At 49.9% G+C, this 11,695-nt stretch overlaps 1 long non-coding RNA gene across 1 annotated transcript; it reads left to right on the top strand.

Annotated features, from left to right (window-relative positions):
• The first annotated feature begins 363 nt into the window (after window positions 1–363).
• Window positions 364–2,814, top strand: LOC128903495 (uncharacterized). The gene is made up of 5 exons (XR_008464101.1): window positions 364–492; window positions 1,510–1,545; window positions 1,671–1,709; window positions 2,120–2,188; window positions 2,682–2,814. It is a non-coding gene; the product is annotated as an uncharacterized LOC128903495 (long non-coding RNA).
• Window positions 2,815–11,695: the final 8,881 nt, after the last annotated feature.

Here is an 11,695-nt window from a genome sequence, read left to right as displayed (position 1 = left end):
GTGGCACTGGGGGATGGCAGTGCTGGGAGGCGAGGGGCACTGGGAGATGGGGGGATGTGGCTTTGGGGGGCTGTTGGAGGATGGCTTTTCCTTGGAGCAGTGGGTCATCATCGCAGCGTGTCCAGCTGTCAGGGGTGCACTGCCCGCCCCCTCGCCACCTGCAGATGCCTGGGCACTTCCCCATGCAGCTGCCCCATGCAGGAAGCTGGACTGATGCCAGGGAAGGTGGCTGGGCCAGTGCCAGAGGCGGGGGGTGACTCTGTGCCAGGGCTGGGCTTGTTGCCAGGGCTGGTGTCTCTGCCAGACCTGGCTTTGCTCTGGGGGCTCTCGGGGTGGGGAGGGACAAGGAGGAGTCCTGGGAGGAATAAATTGGCGCCTCACCTTCTCACGCTTCACCCAGCACTTACCACACCGCAGAGGAAGATGAAGGTCGCAGTCCTCAGCGTGGCCCTGCTCTTCACCATCCTGCTGTGCACCCCGGAGGATGCTCAGGTGAGTCCCCAGCGCCATGGGGAGGGCCTCAAGGCTGAGGATGGGGCTTAGCAACAGGGCACCCGCTCTCCTGCAGATTGAAATCGTAGTGGTGAGCACAAAATCCCTTGAATTGGCCTCTCCCTTTCCCAAGCAAGGAGCTCCTCCAGGCTCCCAGGCACCTCCAGCCCTGGGCAATGCAGCTTTCTCCCTCCCACAACTCTGTCTCTTCCCTCCACTTCCCCCACCATTAAGCTTCTGCTGCCCAGAGCCCGAGTTCCTCAGTGAGCGGTCAGACCTGTCGCCTCCCTGGGAGGGTCCACCACAAACTCCTCTGAGGGCGCCCACCCATTTCTTGTCTTGGTGCCCCCACAGCTCTCCCTTTCTGGCCTCCCCAGCCCATCCTTTTGGTCCCCTCAGACTTCACCTCCCCGGGATCTCCTCCGTGTCCTTTCTAGCGTCCCCAAATGACCTTCCATTGATTGTTCCCAACGCCTGCCTTTCACTCTTTCCCTTCAGTCCTTTGCCTTTCACCCTCTCCACTGCAGTACTGTCCCCAGATCACCTTCCTTGAACCCCCACTCCCAAACACTCTCCCAGTCCCCTTGGTTTGGTCCTCTGCAGTCCTCTTCCTTCTGCACCCACCAACCACCTCGCTTGAAGTCCCTCTATCCCCTCCACTTGAATTCCTTTACCTCAACTTGCATCCCGCACAGTGCTGTCCATTCAACACCCCCTGCCCACTCCCTTGGGGTCCCCTCATTCACCCCAGTGCCCCGTCTTTGGGTTCTCCCCACCCCCATCCTCTCTGGAGGCCCTGAATTCCCCACGCTACCCTCGTCTCCATCCCCACCCCTGCTCCCTGCATGAACAGGTATCCCAGGTGAAACTTTGAGGCATGGAGCGGCGAGGGGCAGGAAGGATTTTCCCCCTCACACCAGGGGGAAGCCATGGGCCTGGGGGGACTGGGGACACCTGTGTCACACCCACAGCCCCAGCAAGCCCAATCCAGACCACCCCTTTGCTCTCCTTTCCTAGGCACTCCTAGAAGGAAGTGGACTTAGTGACGTGGATGTAAGTACTTGGGTGGAGTTGGAGGGCCTCCAGACTGGGGAACAGGTGGGCACTTTGGTCCTCCCGTCCCTTGCTGGGACCGGGAACACCCCAGCCACCAGTGAGGTCTCATGTTCTCTTTGCAGGAGGCACTAGTCAGAGGTCTGCTATCAAAGAGGGCTGCGGTGGGTACCACGAGTTCTGCTGTCCCCAGTCCCTCCCCTCCATGGCCACCACACTCCAGCGCATCCCAGACTGCCCCAGTACACCCCAATGCACCCCACTGCAACCCCAGAGAACACCCCCGCACCCCACTCTTTTCCCAGGCAGGCTCCCCTCCCCGGGGCCCCCATGCCATTCCCATCCAGCCCGTTACAACCCAGTACACCCCACGATGCCCCACTACACAGCCATGCACCCAGCTGGGCCCCTTCCCCAGGACCCCCGCTGCTTCCTGTGCACCACCACACAAGCTCGTGTACCCCATTTCTCCCCAGAGGCACCTTCCCCAAGGACCCCCTTGCTTTCCCCTCTACTGCTTCCCAGTACAGCCCACTGCAGCCACACCTTTCTCTAACCCTTGATTTCTCCCCAGCCCCCTCTGCCTGACGTAGATGCGGACCTTTTGCGCAAGAGACGTGTGGCCGCATCCCTTCATGCCTAGGTGAGCGGCATCAGGGAGTCTCCAGCCCCACAAAGGATGCTGGGCCCTGGGGGATCCCTGAGCCCACTGGGATGGCCAGACTTTGGGTGTGGGAGAGGGAAAGAGAGGGCACTGTACATGATCCATGGCCCAGGGGGAGCTGGATGCAGCTCCCCCCATGCCTTTCCCTGCACCCAGTGGGGCTCTATGGACCCAGAGGGTCACCATGCAGGCCAGGCAGAGCCTCTGGTGCCCTACAGACCCCAAGGGACCACAGTGAGGGCTGGGCAGGCATCTGGGAGATTTAGGGGCTTCTCAGGCTTATGGCACACTGGGCAAGGCCCTCTGGGTGCCATATGGATCTTGGGAGAGCCAAATCCAGTCCTTCCTATATATGGATGGCTCCAGTTCCCTGCTCCTTCCCCATGCCTCTGCAAAGAGTCACCGTTGCAGACAAGGCCACTCTCATGTCTTGGCCAACACTGGGGGGCTTATTGTGGGCTTTGTCTTTCAGACCTGGAACTGATGGTGACACCCATGTCCTGTCCCCCTCCAGCAGCATGAGGAGATGATCATCGCTGGATGACCCCACCTGATCCCCTGGAAGCCCTGGCCCATTTCCCTCTAATCATCAATAAACCTCATCAGCAAAGCTACGCTCTGTGTGTGTGTCTCTGTCCGTGTCCCCTCTGGTCTGCCAGTGCCCAGGCACCTGGGTCCTCTCTGGCTGTAGCTCAAGGATGAGCAGAGGGAGGGAGGGAGCACGGACACCTGGGGTGTCTCTGTAAAGGCGATCCCCTTCCCACCCACCATGTGCTCCCAGATAAGGGGTGCCATTTGGATAAGGAGGTGAAGTCTCTGTGCTCAAAGAGAAATTAAGGCTGGCTTTGCTCTCTCTTGGGCCAGCCAGGGGGTTGAAGACTTGTCTGGCTATCACAAGATAATGGAGCTGTCTTGTGGAGACAGGACAGCCCTGCTTTTCTTCAGCAAAGACAGTAAATTCAAGATAACAGAGACTCTGTGTAGTTCTTCCTTTACTCGAGAGGCTACCGTGCCGGACAATTGAGCTTTGCCTCATTACCTGTGAAATGCATATTAAACTTGCCACCCTTGTATATGCTAACAAAGATTTTAGAGATCATGCTAAACCTATAGGACTGCAGCACTGTTCTCTCCACCCAAATCCTACTACATGTCACCTAGGGGAGGGAGACCTTGTAATTTTGGGGATAAAAAGACAGACAAAATGGCTGTTAAACTGCGATAGAAGAAACTCGATACCTGACAGACCAGTTGAGGGGTGTTGTATGAAAAGGGGCAAAGTGGTTTTGGCAGAAGATAAACCTCCTTGCGTTCTAACACCTCATCTTCTTCCTCATCCTCAGTATTAGACCAAAAATCTCCAGTCTGGGTTCCAGAATTTGGACAACACATTAACTTACGTATTTGTTGGACCTGGGTCGAGGGCTGCATTTTATCTAAGAGCCCAGTCACCCTTTCTTATAACATTTTAACTTGGAGATTTTCACCTTTAAGTTGGAGATTTTCACTCCCAAGCTTATCAACTTGAGTTCTTAATTTTTCTCCTGTCTCCTTTTGAAAAGCTAATGGTGACTTTAGCACCTCATTCTCTGATTTCAGTGTTGCACATTCAACAGCTGAAATCAGATTAGGAGCAGGGGTTTCCCTAGGTTCTTGTTGTGCACAGGATAAACAGATGCCTAACACAGCACAAATCACACCCGTGCCTTTTTCCACTCTGAGCTTTTGTGAAGCCCGACACTCTTCAATACGTTCCACCACTTTTTCTTCATCCTTCCAAAATTTTTGGGCCCACTCCTTCCCAGGCTGGGAAGGGGCACAATCATATTTTTGCAGCAGTTTATCCATGGCAATCCTGCCAACTACGCCAAATTCTGTTGCGTGAAAAGGGGCAATCGTAACAGAAATCGTAACAGAAAAAGGGCAAATCATAACAGAATTATGATTTGGATACACTAATTGTGGACTGCACCTTCAGTCTAGTCGTGCTCATGAACTTAAACGCCAACACTGCACTCCTGACTGCCACGGTTCCGAGTATCGCTGAAATTGTGACAATGATACAAGGAGCTGCCCATCCTTGAATGGCTGCCTTGGATGTTAAAGACATGTTTTTTTATGATTCCCCTCTTTGAGTGGGACAAAGAACGGTTTGCATTCACATGGAAAGGAGTCCAATATACCTTTAACCGACTTCCACAAGGACACAAACATTCCCCCACTATTGCTCATACTGCTTTAGCTAAAGTGCTACCAGAGGTTCCTGTTTCACAGGGATGAACGGTATACCAATACCCTAATAGGAGGAGAGAACCAAGAAAGTATAAAAGACATGATGGAAAACATCCGAAAAACATTACTGGATTTGGGATTGGAAATTCCAGACTCAAAGTGTCAGGCACCTGAACAGGAAGTTAAATTCCTGGGGGTCTGGTGGATTAAGGGAGCTGCTTCTGTCCCTCAGGATACCCTGGAAAAAACAGAGCATGGACAGAATCCATCCAGCGTGAAAGAGTTACAGCAAGTTCTGGGAACTTCAAGTTATTGGCGTAAACACATCCCTGTCTTTTCCATCATTGCTTGCCCCCTTTATTGTTTGCTCAAAAAGGGTAAATCCTGGGAGTGGACTAAACAACATACTAATGCTCTGGAATTGCTAATAAAGGAGCTAAGGTTATTCCAACAGCTTGATCCTATACATCCAACTGACCCTGTCCATGTAGAATGGGTGTTCAGTGAACATGGTTCTCATTGTAACTTATGTCAGAAGAGACCAGCAGGACCAGAGAGACCATCAGAATTTAGCCCTCGCTCCTTTATTGACACTGAGAGCAGATATTCAGACCTTGAGAAGGGTTTACTGTCCCTGGTGCGAGCGTTGCAATGAGCAGAGCAGATAAGGAGAGAACAGAGTGTGATCATTCGGGGACCTTTCTGCCTCCTAGATGTGGTCCATAAAGGGACAGCACCACCAGCTGGCATTGCCCAGAGACCTACAGTTTGAAAGTGGTATGCTTATTTAGAAGGCATTAATGAAATCATGCCAATCTCTGAAGGCAGTGTTAAAGTATCCAAGCTCCAGAAGGATATAGATGGTGCCCTATTGTTCCAATCCCCCCCAAACAGGCCATCTCCGATCCAAGAAGCACCTCCTCTGAAGGAAGGCAGTGGTCTTACAGGAGTGTGGTTTACTAATGCATCATCTCACTGTGAGAATAATAAGTGGAAATACAAGGCCGTAGCACTGGAAGTAGCAACGGGAGAAAGAGCAATTGAAACGGGAGAAGGTAGTGCACAAGTAGGGGAACTCAGAGCTGTCCTAATAGCGGCACAACTGGGTTCTGCTTACATTTACACTGACTCATATGCTGTTTTTAAAGGAGCTACTGAATGGATAGGTCAGCCAATGATTGGCAGGTGAACAGAGTCCCAATTTGGGAGACAGACATTTGGAAGCAACTGTTAGAAATAGGAGGACAGAGAGCATTGCACATTGGTTGGGTAAAAGGCCATGATCGGTCAAACTCGATCACTGCTCAGTTCAACCAACCGGTAGATAGCCTCACGCGGCTGCAGCAAATTGACATTGTAGATGATGGTCGGGAATGGGAACGCTTACTCGAATGGTTACATGTCAAGCGTGGCCAGACAGGCCGTGCTGACCTATATCAGGAAGGACTAGCGCGGGGGTGGCCTGTATCAGCTAAGCTGTGCAAACAAGTAGTGACTGCCTGTTCACAATATCGCCTACGACTCAATAAAGATCATTCAAGTAAGGCGCCTCCCTTACACATGCGGGACAAGAAAACATTGTGGCATTCATGGCAAATTGATTATATTGGGCCCTTGAGATCATCAGATGAGAAAAGACACGTCCTAGTAGGAGTAGAGATTATCTCCAGTCTCACTATGGCCACCAGCTTCAAATCAGCTACCGGGGACAACACAGTGAAAGGCCTAAAAGGGTGGTTCAGCACGCTTCCCCTTCCTGAGGAAATCCAAAGTGATAACGGTTCACACTTTACTGCTACGGTGGTACAAGATTGGGCCAAAGAAGAAGGGATTTGGTGGGTATTTCACATTCCCTACTATCCCCAGACTAATGGCATTGTTGAATGCACCAATGGATTGGTTAAGCGTTTTGCAAAAACTCATGAACCTGGTTGGCATTTGTGATTGGATGATGCCATCTATCAATTAAATAACAGATGGAGTGGAGATGGCTGTCCTAAAATGAAAGCTTTCTGTGTATCTGCCAATATCCTGCTCCTGGCAGGATATCCTGCTCCTATTAATCCTGCTCTAGCAGGGGAGTTGGACTAGATGATCTCTAGAGGTGCCTTCCAACTCTGAAGATTCCGTGATTCCGTGATTCCGTAATATCATCACTCCAAAAGTTCCCAATGAACCGGGAAAATACCCAGGAAGATTTCACCCTGGGCAACCTGTGCTGGTGAAAATCCCTCAAATGGGGACGGTACCAATGGTGCTAGCTACTCCCAAAAATCCCCATGCATGGGAAGCCAAAGGCTGTTCAGGGAAGATACACCGGATCAGTACCCGGTGGATCTCGCCCTCTTTCTAACCCTGTCGGTCAAATAAGACCAAGCAGATTTTCTTTTCCTTTGTGTCTTACAGGAACCTTGGATGAAGTGTACATGGACAGACAGATTTGCCTACGCTAACATTGAGTGTCTCCAGGGTATCCTGACATTGATCCTGGCAATAATATTACCCTTATTATGTATGGCTATATGGAGGTCTAAATTATGAAATGATGAATTGGCAGATGGAATTGATGCTGTTCAGTTTTACCTTTTTATTCCCTGTTGTTTGTAGTCAAAGAGACCCACAGTGGCCATGGTCTCAAGCTTTTGTTAAACACAGTGCGATGGCAGGAACAAGAAACACCTTCAACATTGGCCCTTATGTTATTAAACACACAGGTCAACAACAGATACTGTTTAACCCAACATATTCTCTCAAACGAGTAGAATTGTCAATGCAGATTAATATCTCTGCGATCAAGCCCACCTGCCCACCATTCCTGAGTACATCTTATGCAGGACGGTCAGCATGGTTACGCAGACGAATTTTTGCTACCTCACAACGACTGAAGAGAGATGTGACTGGTATCTTAGCAACAGGCCTGGGAGTCTTAAATAGTATAGATGCTGAGATACTTGCCAACAAAGTAGTCACCACCACTAGTGATCCAGACAAATTAAGACATCCCCTACAGTCCTCTCTATCAGCATTGGGAAACCACCAATGGCTTTTATCGAATATATTGCCTCAGTGGGAAGAAACGGGTGAAAAGGACCATCAGCTGATCATAGATGCATTTGGTACAACCCAAAACAATGTTTCCTTGGCTCTTAGTTGTATCCAAGTGCAATTGTCGATGCAATCTATGACAGCCACAATCAGGGAAGGTGAAGAAGGCAACTTGCCCACCGAAATTCGAAAAGTAATATGGGATAACGCAATTGAGTTTGAGAGAAAATTTCAGTCCTGGTGGTATCTGGTTAATTTCACCTATGATCCCATCGAGAGCAAGGCCACAGCTTTTGTCTTAACAATACACAATGCTTTGGTATACACCATATACCCAATCATCGTGCTGGGGTTGAATCACCATGGAGCTATACTCTATCCAATAGAGCATAGAGTGTGGGCACAACAAAATGAGACTAAATGGCAAACTGTTGATGTTGAAGCATGCATTTCATGAGACCAACAAGGATTCATTTGTGAGAGTAACGCCCTCAACGCGCAAGACATTTGTCTTGATACCAACCAGAATGTTTGTCACTTTGAGATACATCCCAATGAAACCCCAGAAACTGCGCTTGTATAGATTGGGAAAGGGTGCGTTTGCATGAGGTCTCCCTGTACTTTTGTATTCGTAGATGACATAGTAGTAGATGTAAGTAATCACTCAAATCTTTGTGTTTGTAACTTTACTAACATCATTGGATGTGACTTCAAATATTCAGCTCCTGTTACGTCTTTACAATTGCTACAATCTAATTACACATTGATCCGAGATTTGTTGCCTACTCCTGTCGGAATGAATCTCTCACTGGTGAAGAAGCTGCTACAACACGATGAATTGAAGCGACTGTTGAAAGAGGCCCAAGAAAATGGACAAAGAACTCTGATTACTGTCCATCATGATGTTGAAGAAATACACCGAGTACTGGAAAGAGTCAAGAGAGACACGGGGGACACGAATGGTGGGACACCCTCTTTGGATGGTCGCCAACAGCTACAGGACTTTTTAACAAGATGCTCCATCCTGTGGTTGTTTTACTAGTACTCACTGTGTTGTGCTTTGCTTTGACAGCTGTTTTCTATGTTAGACTTTGGATTATGATGAAAAGCTTAACTCGCTTGATCACCCCACAAAATGTATTTGCACTTGATATCCCTCACCATAAGAGGACATGTGATATTCCCTATTCAGTATTGAGTATCGTGGAGCTTCAGTGACTGTAGTCATGGGGTGGATTATGTGGAATAATTACTAAATTGGCCAAGAATACAAAAGTACAGCATTGTTCACACATTAAGGAAAGTCATAAAATCAAGAGGTTTCTGAGGTAGAATACAGCTGCAGCTGGCATGAAGAATGCAACATCTGCAATTCTCTGTAGAGGGTTGTTTGCGAAACTACACAAGGGATGGAACGGAATGCGATTGTTCCGTGGCCTTCCCTTGTGACAAATAGCATATATGGGAATGTGATGGTACCACGGAACAGATAAGCTGCCTACTTGCTTACTACAAAACAGAAAAGCGGCCCTACTCGCTGCCCGAGCCAACATTTTGTCAAATGTTGATTAAATGCTGTCCTTTGTGCGAACTTTGCTCATTACAATGTACCAAAACACACCTCTGTCCCAGAGGCTACCACCCCCAAGGCACGACCACTCCTCCTTGAGCACACCAATCATAATAAAAGTATTTATGACTAAAGTCACTCAAACTCCACTTTGAAGATAAAAAAATAATATAAAAATAGCCTGAGAGAGGGAGGACATCAGGGAAGACACCATCGCAAACAAGTCAGGAGAACTCCATCACTGACTTCTGGGATCAGTCGACGGGCTGAGCCTCTCTTCCCCCCCATAGGGACGCCTTTGGGTAAGACTTAGATCATACCGAGTGTTTCCTCGGGGAACTTAGAAATCTCTCTAGAGACTCTCTTTCCTACATTTATAGCCAGGCTGTATCTTTATAACCTTGTGCGTGTTTTGTATATGTAACAATACTTTCATTTGCATGTGCTTTGCAGACGATGTATTTATCACCGTCAATCCTAAGAACCTATATATCTGTTGTTTAAGTAAACTGCACTGTTTAAGCAGCTAGTCATTTTGGTTTCTCACTGAACGCAACCAAAGGCTCGAGAGTGGCCATGATACTTCATGAGCATGACTTCATGAGCATGAAGGTGCAGTCCACTATTAGTGTGTCCAAATCGTAATAGTTTAATACATATTAAACACGATTGGACTGATAGTGCTGAATTGGGCATCGCTCAGAATTTAAACCTAGTCGCACCTAGCCTCTCACCTCGGTGAGGAGTGTTAGAACGCAAGGGGGTTTATTTTCTGCCAAAACCGCTTTGCCCCTTTTCACGCAACAGAGGCTGCGTTCTCTCCCTCCACCCAGGCAGGGGCACCTTTCTGGGTAAGTGCTTCACCTTTCATCCTCTGGTGAATGCTACTCCCAGGCTGTTGTTTTATCATTATTTTTGCCAGCAATATTAACCTCAATTAATTAGCGCTATTGTACTTAGTGAATTTCTCAATGGCAATCTCAAATCTGTTTCTCTCACTCTCAATAAACTAACTAATTTTGATGATTTGTGAATCTGACTTAGTTAAAATCCTTTGCTGGCACTCTGATAGAAAATCAGTGAAAGTCCTGGGACTCTGACAGATGAATATCGAAACTACAGTCCTTTTAAAGCAACATAAGGGCAGATCAGGGCAAACTGGATTGTCCCACCATGAGGCTGGGAGAGGCGAAGGGCAGATGGTGCCACCTCTTGGGACACCCGGTTCTTTGGAGGCACAGTGGCAAATAGGTTCTTACGGAGGCTCTAGTGAGCAGCATCCCTCAAATAGTACCATTTCGTGTCGGGGCAGGAGAGGAGCACGGGCAAACAGCCCGCACCCCTGTGGTCTTCTCCCTGCTCTGGCACAGGGGAGTGTGGTTCCCTGCCCCACAGACACAGCACTCCTGGGTTCACAGGCGATCTCAGAGCCCCATGCTGGGCCCGTGTGCCTCCCTGGACCCCCTGGCCCATACATTTCTCTGGGGCACCCAACACAGGCCAGGAAAGCAGGCTGGGGCCACTGCAGAGAATTCCCCCAGGGGAAGTGTGGCCCAGCTCCATCAGCAAGGGAGAGGGAGAATGTGATTCCCTGGTGCTAAGCCTCTCTGGGTCTTCTCTGGTGTCTAAGAGTGAAGTTCAGCACCAGCTGCAGTTGGCACCTCCACAGAAAGCCAAAGGCGGCGCTGGTCCTTCTAGCCCAGAGGCCTGCTCTGAGGAGTGCTGGGGCTTTGGGTGGCTGGAAGTGGCCAACAGGGCCAGACCTTCTTAGGGCAGAAGGAGGACTGGGGAAAGACAGGGGCACATGATGGAAATGCTGTCATGGAATTGTTACGTCCTCCCCCTGGGATAGGGCTCCGTGGGAGCTGGGCTGTACCTCAGACCTTGTCTCTGGGCTGTGCTTCTCCTGCCTCTCCAAAGTCCTGACGCTGCTCATGGCTGAGCTCACAACATCTCGTGGGAAGTCCACACCAGTCTGCAAAGCTGATTGTTGTCCACAGGGAAGGGAAGGGAAGATTCCACAGGGCTTGTTCAGGCCCTATGCTCTTGGAGGTGCTGCTGCTGGAGATTCAGAGCCGTCGGTGCTGGGACTCTTGCCCTTGTGCCCAAGCCGGTGGCATGTCCCCAGTGCTGCTGATCAGCCATGCCTGGCTCAGCAATCGGACCGCGGCCCCAGCAAGCATGCACCTTGGGGAAAAGTGTCTTGGTGTCGACACGCTGTGAGAGGCAGGAGAGTCTCTTGCATTTGAAGAGAGAGACAAACATTGGAGGAGGCCTTTCTTCTTCAGCCAGTCACATCCCATCTTGAAACAGTTTCGCAGGGGCCAGTCCTATTCTTGGGTGGGAGGAGAGCACGGCAGGGCCATGACTCCAGACACTGCTGCTCTCCATCCCACGAGGGTGGCCAGGAAAACCCTGCTTGCCGGGTGCTGGTGGGAACAGGAGGATGGGAAATGCTGCGGAGGGGAGCCTCCCTCCTGCCTTGCCAGCAGCCACTGTAGAAACAGCTTCTTGTGCCTCTTCCTCCTCCTTCCCACATGGACCCTTTGCCACACTCTCAGCCTGACCCTTCCTTCTTTGGGGCACAGAGTATAGTTGGAGGTCAGTGAGGGGTGGTATTCCCCAGAGGTCAGCACTGG

The sequence above is a fragment of the Rissa tridactyla genome, unplaced genomic scaffold (assembly GCF_028500815.1).
Source record: "Rissa tridactyla isolate bRisTri1 unplaced genomic scaffold, bRisTri1.patW.cur.20221130 scaffold_37, whole genome shotgun sequence".
Lineage (NCBI taxonomy): Eukaryota > Metazoa > Chordata > Aves > Charadriiformes > Laridae > Rissa > Rissa tridactyla.
Note: the sequence above shows the minus strand (reverse complement) of the source record. Positions and strands in the feature narration are given on the sequence as shown.